At 49.3% G+C, this 10,330-nt stretch overlaps 1 non-coding gene and 1 pseudogene across 1 annotated transcript; both read right to left on the bottom strand.

Moving 5' to 3' along the window:
- The window catches only part of LOC112123844, a 158,705-nt pseudogene that overhangs the window by 135,467 nt on the left and 12,908 nt on the right, over window positions 1–10,330 (bottom strand).
- TRNAG-UCC lies at window positions 8,137–8,208 on the bottom strand. The gene has a single exon. It is a non-coding gene; the product is annotated as a tRNA-Gly (tRNA).

Below are 10,330 nucleotides of genomic sequence, written 5' to 3'. Positions count from 1 at the left end.
AACACCATGATTTCCACATTGCTGGGGCCTGTGCCTTGTGAGAGGTCTATGTCCATGTCAATTTCCTCATCACTCTCGTCGCCGCGCTGCAATCGCCTCCTCGGCTGGTCCTGGTTTTGCTTTGGCATGTCCTGGCTCTGCATATACTCCAGGACAATGCGTGTGGTGTTCATAGTGCTCATAATTGCCGTGGTGATCTGAGTGGGCTCCATGATCCCAGTGCTAGCTATGGCGCCTGGTCTGAAAAAAGGCGCGAAACTAGTATCTGACGGACCAGGGGAAGGAGGGAGGGAGGGAGGGAGGGGCGAGTGACAACATGGCGTACAGGTACAGGGAATTAAAATCAACAAAGGTGGCTGTGCAGCAGGGAGAAACACAAACAACTGTCACACAGAATGCCCCCCCCCCAAAGATTGAACTCAAAAGCCTGGGTTTAGCAGGCCGTTGATTTCACGGCGGGAGGGGGAAGCTAATGAATACAGAACAAATCTATTTTTTACATCTTAAGACAAAGGTGCAGCATGACTGATAGCCCTCGGCATCTTCTGGGTGCTTGGCAGCAAATACTGGGCGCTTGGCAGTTATAGCCACATTTTTCCAGTATCATGACAATAGCCTTCAGGCCTATTGCACGATCTGCTGCTCAGGGAAGACTCTGCTAATGTGCGATGGGCGCTTGGCAGAAAATGGCATACTACGACTGATAGCCATCATTGTCAAGACAGTTCAATAGGACTGAGCATGTCTGCCCAGGTGCCCATGATTGACAGCCACTGCAGTATGACAACGACGGATACCAGTCGTAATAAACCATCTACTACCAAAAGGCAAAAGGCAAGGGCTGGTGCAATGCAGCCCTACGGCTGCCAGCCCCACAGCTGCCAGCACCCAGATCGCCGATGAAGGCTACCAGTCATGCTGCACCGTCTACCACCAAAAGGCAGTTAGCTGCTGCTGCTGTGTAGCAATGCAGTCCCACGTCTGCCGGCACCCAGATGACATATGGTGACGGTGAGCTGAGCTGAGCGGGCTCCATGCTTGCCGTGGTATGTTGTCTGCACAGGTAACCCAGGTAAAAAGGCGTGAATCTATTGTCTGCCGTTGCTCTGTCGGAGGGGGAGGGGCCTGACGACATGTACACAGAACCCCCCGCGACACTGTTTTGCATCATTCGGGCATTGGGATCTCAACCCATAATTCCAATGGGCGGCGGAGACTGCGGGAACTGTGGGATAGCTACCCATAGTGCAATGCTCTGGAAGTCGACGCTAGCCTCGGTACTGTGGACGCGGTCCGCCGACTAGAGCACTTAGAGCATTTTATGTGGGGACACACACAATCCGCTGTATACAACCAATTTCTATAAAACCGGCTTCTATTAATTCGACCTAATTTCGTAGTGTAGACATACCCTTACATTCTTTATGTCCTGGCGCCATCTTGTGGCCATTTCCTTTCCCTCCTTTCTCTGAAAAACTTTGGTATTTTGTTTAGAAAGTTTATTTCCTCAGGAGAGACCCAGGAGCAGGGGCTGCCTGCATGTACCAAGCACCCACTAGATTAGAAGGTGACAGACAAACACCCTTAAGATGAGGCAGCCGTCCCTGTCAAAAAAATCACCTCCTTTCTTCCCTTGAGTGACAGGCTGAATCGTTCCTTATCCAGGCAGAGCCCAAAGATTGGAATCAGTGGCAGCAACAAACCCTTCTGTACGTTGCAAGAACCAACACAAAATGTGCTTTACAACGAGTTGTCTCCTTCCTTCTGGAAGCAAGCAGTTGACCTGGGTTTGATTCCCAGCCAATGCAGTGATGTGATGTTTGCTTGGCTGGGAATTGGTTTAATTTCAGTCACGTTGTATAAGTTTGTCAATGGAATGAGAGAATTAATGTCCCGAATCCCAGCAGGCCATTAAAAACACAGTGGAGGAAAGAAAGGAGGAACTATACCAGGGGTGGGCAAACTATGGCCCGTGGGCCACATCAGGCCCACGGGACCGTCCTGCCCGGCCCCTGAGCTCCTGGCTGGGGAGCCTACCCCCGGCCCCTCCCCTGCTGTCCTCCCTCCCCCACAGCCTCAGCTAGACGTGCCTCCAGCACTCCGGGCAGCATAGCGGCATGGCTGGCTCTGGCCGGAGAGAAGCGGTGCTTTGAAGGGGAAACTGCCGTTTCTCTCCGGCTGTGCGGCTGCCCGTGTTCACAGGGCCGCATTCTGAAAGGGGCTTTAGAGTTGGGGTTGGATACGGGGTAGGGTCCTGGGGGGGCAGTTAGGGGCAGGGGGTCCTGGGCGGGGGCGGTAAGGGGACAAGGCGCAGGGGGGGATGGATAGGCATGGGAGTCCTGGGGGACCTGTCAGGGGGTGGGGGTGTGGATAGGGGTCGGGGCAGTCAGGGGCCAGAGAGTGGGGGGGTGGATGGGGGTGGGGTCCCGGGGGGGTGGTTAGGGGCAGGGGGTCCTCGGAGGGGGCAGTCAGGGGACAAGGAGCAGGGGGGTTAGATGGGTCAGGAGTTCTGAGGGGGGCAGTCAGGGGGTTGGAAGTGGGAGGGGGTAGATGGGGGTGGGGGCCAGGCTGTTTTGGGAGGCACAGCCTTCCCTACCCGGCCCTCCATACAGATTTGGAACCCCGATGTGGCCCTAGGGCCAAAAACCCTGGACTATACAGTGAGCTGTTGGAATCATTCTTGTATTACAATGTTTGGTTTATTTTTTTTAAAAAAATTATTTACTTCCCTCTCCCTTTTAGACTCAGAGCCTTTAAGGTCAGTGGGCATGTGAGAAAGTTGCCCCTTCTGTAAATCATGCAGCCACCCCCTAAATCAGGGGCCTGTTCCAGCCCTGAGTCTGGGCTACCGGGATCCCTCCCACAGAGCAGGGTGCCCACAGATTACAGCTTGAAAATAGGCATGTGAAACTAACTCCTGCTCTCCCTGACAGGGCCTCCTCTAGACCAAATGGCATCCCAAGCAAGAAGTGCCCTTGGTGCCCCCCCCATATTTAAACCTTTGACGACCTTATTTTTTATTGCATTTGTAGCTCATTTCATTATTTTGATGCATAATTTGGATGCATGATTTTCTCTGTCATATAAAATGATAAATTTGCATAATAGGATCTGTAAATCTGTATTTATTCATGCCATATAAAAGCAAATAAAATAATTCATTTCCTCTAAGCATATAGAAACTTTTTAATTTGAACAGTAACTGAAATGTTCTAACATCTAGAAATTGAACTGTCACCAACACAGGGTGGACCAGTATTAAACAGTGTTACAGTAAGAGACAGCACTAGAATGTTAATCCTAGTCCTTTAGTTCAAAGGTCACTTTTCTCACCTTTCCCCTCATGAACTGAAGTGCAGCATTAGAGCGAGCCAAAGACTGGCCAATGGCATTTTCAAGTGACAAAATAGCAAGCGATGTCAGTCTCGCATTGGCCATCGTCGAATGAAGATATGTTTTATTAAGCCTGAGCTTCGAGGTGAGGATGGCTCTGTCCACCTACTTCCGCTGTGCTGCTGAGCAGTCAGTAGGTGAAGCTGGAACAACAGGGTCGGGCAGCAAATGGCAGCAGGACTCTTGCTGCCAGGGTGTAGCTGCCCAACTTCCTCCCAGGTGCCTAGGTCAATACATTGGTTTGAAGGGGTTGAACTGAAGGCCTGGTGACTTAGTCCGCAGGAAAAGCAGGTGAAGCCAATTCTCCTGCATGTGGGGGAGATGGCCACCAAGGCTTTCCCTTCTTGCTCCCTGAGCCTCTGCACCCCAAAATTGCTGTTGGCCACGAAGGCAAGCCAGGAGGCAAAGGGGCTGGCTCTGTCCATCTCATTCCCTGCACTGCTGGAGCCCAAATACCTGGCAGTTAGCAGGTGAAGCCAGGACAACAGTGGTGGCAGAACTTTTGCTGCCAGAGTCTAGCTGTCCAACTTCCTCCCTGTCCTTCTGGGCCCCAGTCACCTTCAGCCACCAGGTAACCCAGGAACTAAGGCAGGAATGGGGTGAGGAAGCAAGTCAAGCTGAGCAATGCAGGCAAAAATTCATCTTACCTTTGTGGGCCGCTCGCAATGATGTCCTTTTTGTGTGCCGTGGCTGACAAAAACAACCTGGACAGAGAAGCAGCAGGCCAAAGGTGCTATGCAGGTGTTGAAGTAGCTCAGTTGGGCACGCGTTAGCCTAAAGATCTGGAGGTTACTGGTTCAATCTTAGGCTTTGGCATATTCTTTGTGTGCCAGCGTGGGCTGTTTTCTAGAAGTGCAGTAGTACCTCTACTTGCCATGAGTCCCTCATTCCGGGCTCGACAGCGGGGGCTTGTGCACTGAGTTGGCCCACCTGACCTTTCTTTCTTCTCTTGCTCTTTCTCAGCAAGGGGAAGAAAAAGAAGCTCTCCTTCAAGCTGGGGTCACAAGGGGCGGGGGTGTAAGGATGACTTCCTGGCCACCGCCTCCAGTTCTTTGCTCTACCAGCTGACCCATCGAAGGGCTCCCACCATTTTCTCCAGGTTCGCCCATTGGTGTGTGCCAGGCCGAGCGCCAGCCAAGTGGATGGAATTTGAAGGGAGGGGTAGAGTATTGTGACAGAGTTTCTGTAGTGTAGTGGTTCTCACATTTGCCTAACATGCAAAAGGCCCCTGTTTCAAAACTGGACAGAAACATAATGGTTTACTTTTTCCCAGCTCCCCTAGCTGTCCAGCAAAGCACTCCTTCTGTTTTTGTTCCTTATCCTGGCAGAGCCGGAGGATTGAAAGCAGCAACATCAAACCCCTGTGTAGCTAGCAGGAATGAACACAAACACTCCCTTGTATCTGAAGAGATGTTTAGTTTTACCCTTGGCTAAAGGCTAAAGGGAAAGGCAGTGGCGCAATATATAAAGAGTGAGACACGACACAATCATTGTAATTAAGCCCATAGTGACTGTAAAATCTTTTTATATACTTCTTATTATCATCAATGTATTATTTTCTCTGGAGTCTAGACCTCGACTATACCTTGAAATTTGGATCTTGAGAAAAATAATCGCCTACCCCTGGTTAAGGCAATGGACTTCACATGCACTGGGGTATCCCTACACAGGTACAAGTACTAACAACAATGGCTGCTTTTTAGCCATAGTTTTTAATCAGGGCAATAAATTGATACAAACTCCTGTTAAATCATTTCCCAGCCCAAGTCCTTCACCCACATTCCTTAGGGCATTGGGCCACCATGTGGACGTTTCATTTCTCTCCTCAATTTCACACAGAGACACACTTTCCTTTGCACAGATCCATGAACAGCAAAACCTTTCATTGTCTCTTGTCTGAGCCAGGGCATTCAATTCCATTCAAACCTCCTCTACTGCAATAACAGTGGTCAAACAGAGGGGATGTGGTCACTTTCATCTCTGACAGTGCCCCTGAGAAATCCTGCCCCCTGCTCTTGGAATAATATACTGGAGATTTGAATAGGAAAGGGACTGTCTGAATTGTCAAAGTGGGGAATGAACAACAATCTACAGCAATGTGGTTAACACAAACACACTCTAATCATGCTCCAGCTGGAAGGGAAATGGGCAGGAATTCTTGCTCTTCAGACATGGACACACTTACACTAATGCACAGCTGTGAGTGTGCTGGGGAAGCTGGTCTGAGCAAACAATTTGAAGTGATAATTCAGTGAGAACAGAATAGTAGTGTAGCAAAGCAGCTATCTATCAAGAAGTTGTGGCTGAGTGATTACAGTGCTAGACTAGAAATCCATGGGGGTTTCCCTGTGCAGGTTCAAATCCTGCCGACTACAGAAGTGCTAATGTGTTGTTGTTATTGCTGTTGTCTTAGTGCTTGAGCATCCACAGTGCTAACTGGAGCCAGATCTGGTCTCAGTCTTAGGCTGTCTACATTTAAAACACTGCTGTGATGCTGCTATAGCACTTTGGAGTAGATAGCTGCTACAGTAATTGGAGGGGTTTTCCCATAGCTGTAATAGCTACATTGACAGATGAGTTCTTCTGTTGACCTAGGACTATCTAACCAGACCTGGCAATCTATGATCTACAGAATTTGAACAGTAATCCTGGCTCCCCACACCAGGAGGGATTTGGGAGTTTTGTTCCTGTCACTTAGTCTTATTCAATAGTACAGAACCTTCCGTGTCCAGCCAGTCAATGAATGAATGGGGGAAAGGTTACAGAAAGCAGAGACCTTAGAAACAGTAAAATGACAGCAGGCACATCAGTCAAGGTTACCTAGTAGTTAAAGCAAAGGTCTGATAATCTCATGCCGTTCTTGTTGCTCCTTTTATTCTTCTCCCATCTCTCACCAACTACCATCACCCTCTGTCGGTTCAGTGAGAGGGCCACAGTCATTGCTTCCTACTCACAAAGATTCACACACACACATCTTGCAGGAAAAACCTCACCAAGGAGCCAGATGCACCTGCTGGATCCCTGCACCCCTGCTGTACAGAATCCAAACACAAGGAAAGCGTCTCAGTCCCAGGGCTGGCAGGGAGTCTGGTGTTGGAGCATTTAAACTACAGGGACAGGCACTCAGAGGAAAGTTGCTGAGAGTGTGGGAGTTAAAAATTGTTGGGTCAAGTTTCCAATCCCCTCACAGGTCATCCCATCACTGTAGGAAAAGGGCCCACCTGAACTTTCAGCTGGCTCAGTCTGGCTGTATCGTTCTTGTTTACACTCAGTCAGGTTTGAGCAGGGCCAGATTAACTTTTTGTGGGTCCGGCGCCAAACGTATTTGTGGGCGCCCCTGGGGAATGAAGGGGCCAGGGGCAAGAGCACCGAGGGCAGGGTGGAGATAGTTCATGATTTAAATCACTAGTCAAGAAGACTCGATTTAATCATGGTATTCTACAAAAAAAGGACATTCTTGTTGGTTGTTATAAACTTAATACATATTCTTCACAACTCAGAGATAGATGTAGGTTTCATTTTTAGCAGGTACGTACTATACATTTGTAAACAGTGATTTATTTTGAAAACTTTTCAGATGAGTTTTACAGCTATATCAGAAAATGAATGATTGTTTGGTTATTTCATTTACCAAAGATAATTGAAGCAGATATTTATGAAGTCATTAAGAGCTCAACTAGGGGAGGGATAGCTTGCTGGTTTGCACATTGGCCTGTTAAATACAGGGTTATGAGTTCAATTCTTGAAGGGGCCATTTGGGGATTGGTCCTCCTTTGAGCAGGGGGTTTGGACTAGATGACCTTCTGAGGTCCCTAATAATCTGTGATTCTATCTCCAATTCAACAGGTATTAATATTTGGAGGATTTTCTTGCCAGGCTGTATTAGGAGGAGAACATCATCAGAGAGACATTTAAATTGTTTTATTTAACTAAAATAACAACGTTAAGTATTCTGGATTTTTTTCTTCAACAGCAAACATAATATTTCTCACATTTATCTCCAGACTTCTTCTCCTTGTCCAGATCTATTCCGCCCTCAACAATCTTCTATTCCTTTAATTTTTTGAAACTTTTCACTTTTAGAGAGAGGTAACGGATTGACTCCGTGTCCACAAATTTGCAGAGAGACAATAGAGTGGAGGTCTGTTATTTCTCACCTCTATATATTACTTATTTATTTAAAAACATTTTTGCTCTTAACAAGCATGTTACCGCTGGAGACACAAATCCACAGTTTGAGAACTGCAAAACTAAGCATTTCTGATGGTATCTTCTAGACTGAGCACTGAGTCCCTTTGGGTAGATAGAAAGATTAACCTAAATAATGTATACAGAAGCCTGTGGAACCTCATAAGATTGGGTCCCTAATCCATGAACTATTGGAACTCATTTACAAAAATTTTCCTAAACATTACATGAATATACTGTCTCATACTACAGAATTAGAATTTATAATCCCTATTCCATGATGAGATATCTTTGCGCTATAATGTATCTAAATTAAAACTATCTTTAGATAGGTTTTTCCCTCAAAAATCCGATTTAAATAAAATGATCAATTTTTTTATTTTTTAAAAAAAGTCATTGATTTTTATCCACCCTGACAGCTTTTTATCCACTACATCCACTGTGTGTTTAATGAACAGCTGGGATTTGGGACATTAATTCTCTCATTCTATTGATAAACTGATACAACGTGACTGAAATTAAACCAATTCGCAGCCAAGAGAAATATCATATCATTACATTGGCTGGGAATTGAACCCAGGTCAACTGCTTGGAAGGCAGCTATGCTCACCACTATACCACCAATGCATCTGATGAGAGTATCTCTCTTTTGTGCCACTTATGCTTGCCAAATCTCTCTCTCTCTCTCCCTCCCTCCCTCCCTCCCCTATCAGCTGTGAATAGAGACAGATTCCCAGAGTGACTGACACATGGGGACATGGGCTCTACATCCTAGCCTGAGGTAGCGCCACTGCAAGGGTCTGAGTTCAGCCATCAGGAAAGGCAGCAGCTTTGCTCCCTCCTTCTAAACTGAGCTCCAAGGATGTGGTTCTCAGCCAGGGGTCCGGAGCCCCCTGGGGGCAGCAAGGAGGTTTCAGGGGGGTCTGCCAAAATAAACCAGAAAAAGGGTCGGCGTTAGACTCACTGTGGCTCGGAGCAGAAAGCTGAAATCTGAGCCCCACCACCCAGGGCTGAAGCCGGAGCAACTTAACTTCGTGGGGGCCCCTGTGTTGTGGGGCCCTGCGTAATTGCTCTACTGGCTACCCCCTAATGACAGCCTGCGCTTTTAATCTACTGGACATGCAGAAAAACAGTTCTTGTGGCATGGGTGGGCTGTGCAGTTTCTGTATCATGTTGGGTGGGGGCCACAGAAAGAAAAAGGTTGGGAACCCCTGCTCCAGGGAATTCCGGAGAAGAAAGACTCAATCCGACTCAGTGCTGCCAACTCTCATGATTTTGTCGCGAGTCTCATGAGAATTATTGTTTTCCTTAAAGCCCCAGCTCCTGGACTCAAGTGGAGATGTGATGATTTCAGCCTTTGCTCTTAAAGAAACAGTACTTTCCTAGCCCTTGTGGCTGTGGAGAAAGATTCAAAATGTGACCCCAGTGCGCCCTAAAGGCTCATCAAGCAGAAGGCAAATAAAAAGATCCCCCAATCTATTATTTTTACATAATCTCGTGATTTTAAAGCCAATCTCTTGATTTTTGGTGAGCCTGACTCAGAGTTTTTGAACGTTCCGGGTTGGCCGTACTGCAGACTGAGAGCTGGGCACCCTCCTTCACACCCAGCGCACCCAGACTTCTCTAAAGCTTTATCTCTTTCTTCTCCTTCATGCTGCTTTAATGCAGCTGGGAATCCCCAGTCCTAGACGTGCTTTTCCACAGAGAGTGAATTCCCCACAGGGCTGAGTCCCCACAGGGCTGTTCTGGGGGCTCCAGTCCCCCACCCCAGGACAGATGGGGCAGTAACCTCACATCACCCCTTTGTGACTCCCAGGGACCCTGCAGGGACAGCAGCTCCATGGTGGGCTCTAGGGCACCCCAAAGCACCTGGGGGGAGGGGGCAGGGATGCGGGGTTACCTCAGGTGGCTCCCAGTCAGAGGCACAGTCGAGGTGCTAAGGCAGGCTTCCTGCCTATCCTGGCACTACGGACCATGCTGGACTCCAGAAGCGGCCAGCTGCAGGTCCATCTCCTAGGTGGAGGTGTGCAAGTGGCTCTGTGTGGTTCTCGCCCGCAATCACCGCCCCCTCCCAGCTCCAATTGGCCAGGTTGGGGGCAGCTTGTGGAGCCCAGTGGCCCCCCTGCCTAGGAGCCATACCTGCTGCTGGCCACTTCTGGGGTGCAGAGCGGTGTCAGAACAGATAGGGACTAGCCTGCCTTAGCCGGGCAGCACCGCAGACAGGACTTTTAACGGCCTGGTCAGTGGTGCTGACCAGAGCCGCTGCCAGGGCCGTCCCTAGGAACTCTGCGGCCCTATGCAGCCCTCCCACGGGCTGTGTGTGTGGGGCCCCAGGCTTCTGCAGGGGGATGAGCAGGGGGGCTGGCCCCAAGCCTCCACAGGGGGGCGGGCCCCAGGCCTCCACAGGGGGGTGAGGGGGGAGGGCAGGCTTTGAGGACAGGTGGGAACCACCCCCCAGCACTCACTAGTGGTGTGGCTGGGCCGGGTCCCTGCACTTCCCTCCGCCGGTGAGCACAGGCCTGACCTTGCTGCACTCCTCAGGGGCGGGGCTGGGGCTTGGGCAGAGCAGAGGCAGGGGCCCTAGGGAAGAGCCAGAGCAGGGGCTGGAGCAGCATGCAGCTGCACAAGGCACCAGGAAATTTGGTGCCCCAAATTTCCTGGTGCCCTACGCAGCTGCCTACTTTACATATGGGTAAGGATGGCCCTGATGCCGCAACCCAGTGCCTTACATTCCGCAGTTTGAACACCA

Source organism: Terrapene carolina, unplaced genomic scaffold, assembly GCF_002925995.2.
Source record: "Terrapene carolina triunguis isolate 2854851 unplaced genomic scaffold, T_m_triunguis-2.0 Scaffold751, whole genome shotgun sequence".
Classification (NCBI taxonomy): domain Eukaryota; kingdom Metazoa; phylum Chordata; order Testudines; family Emydidae; genus Terrapene; species Terrapene triunguis.
This window is presented reverse-complemented; position numbering and strand designations above follow the sequence as displayed.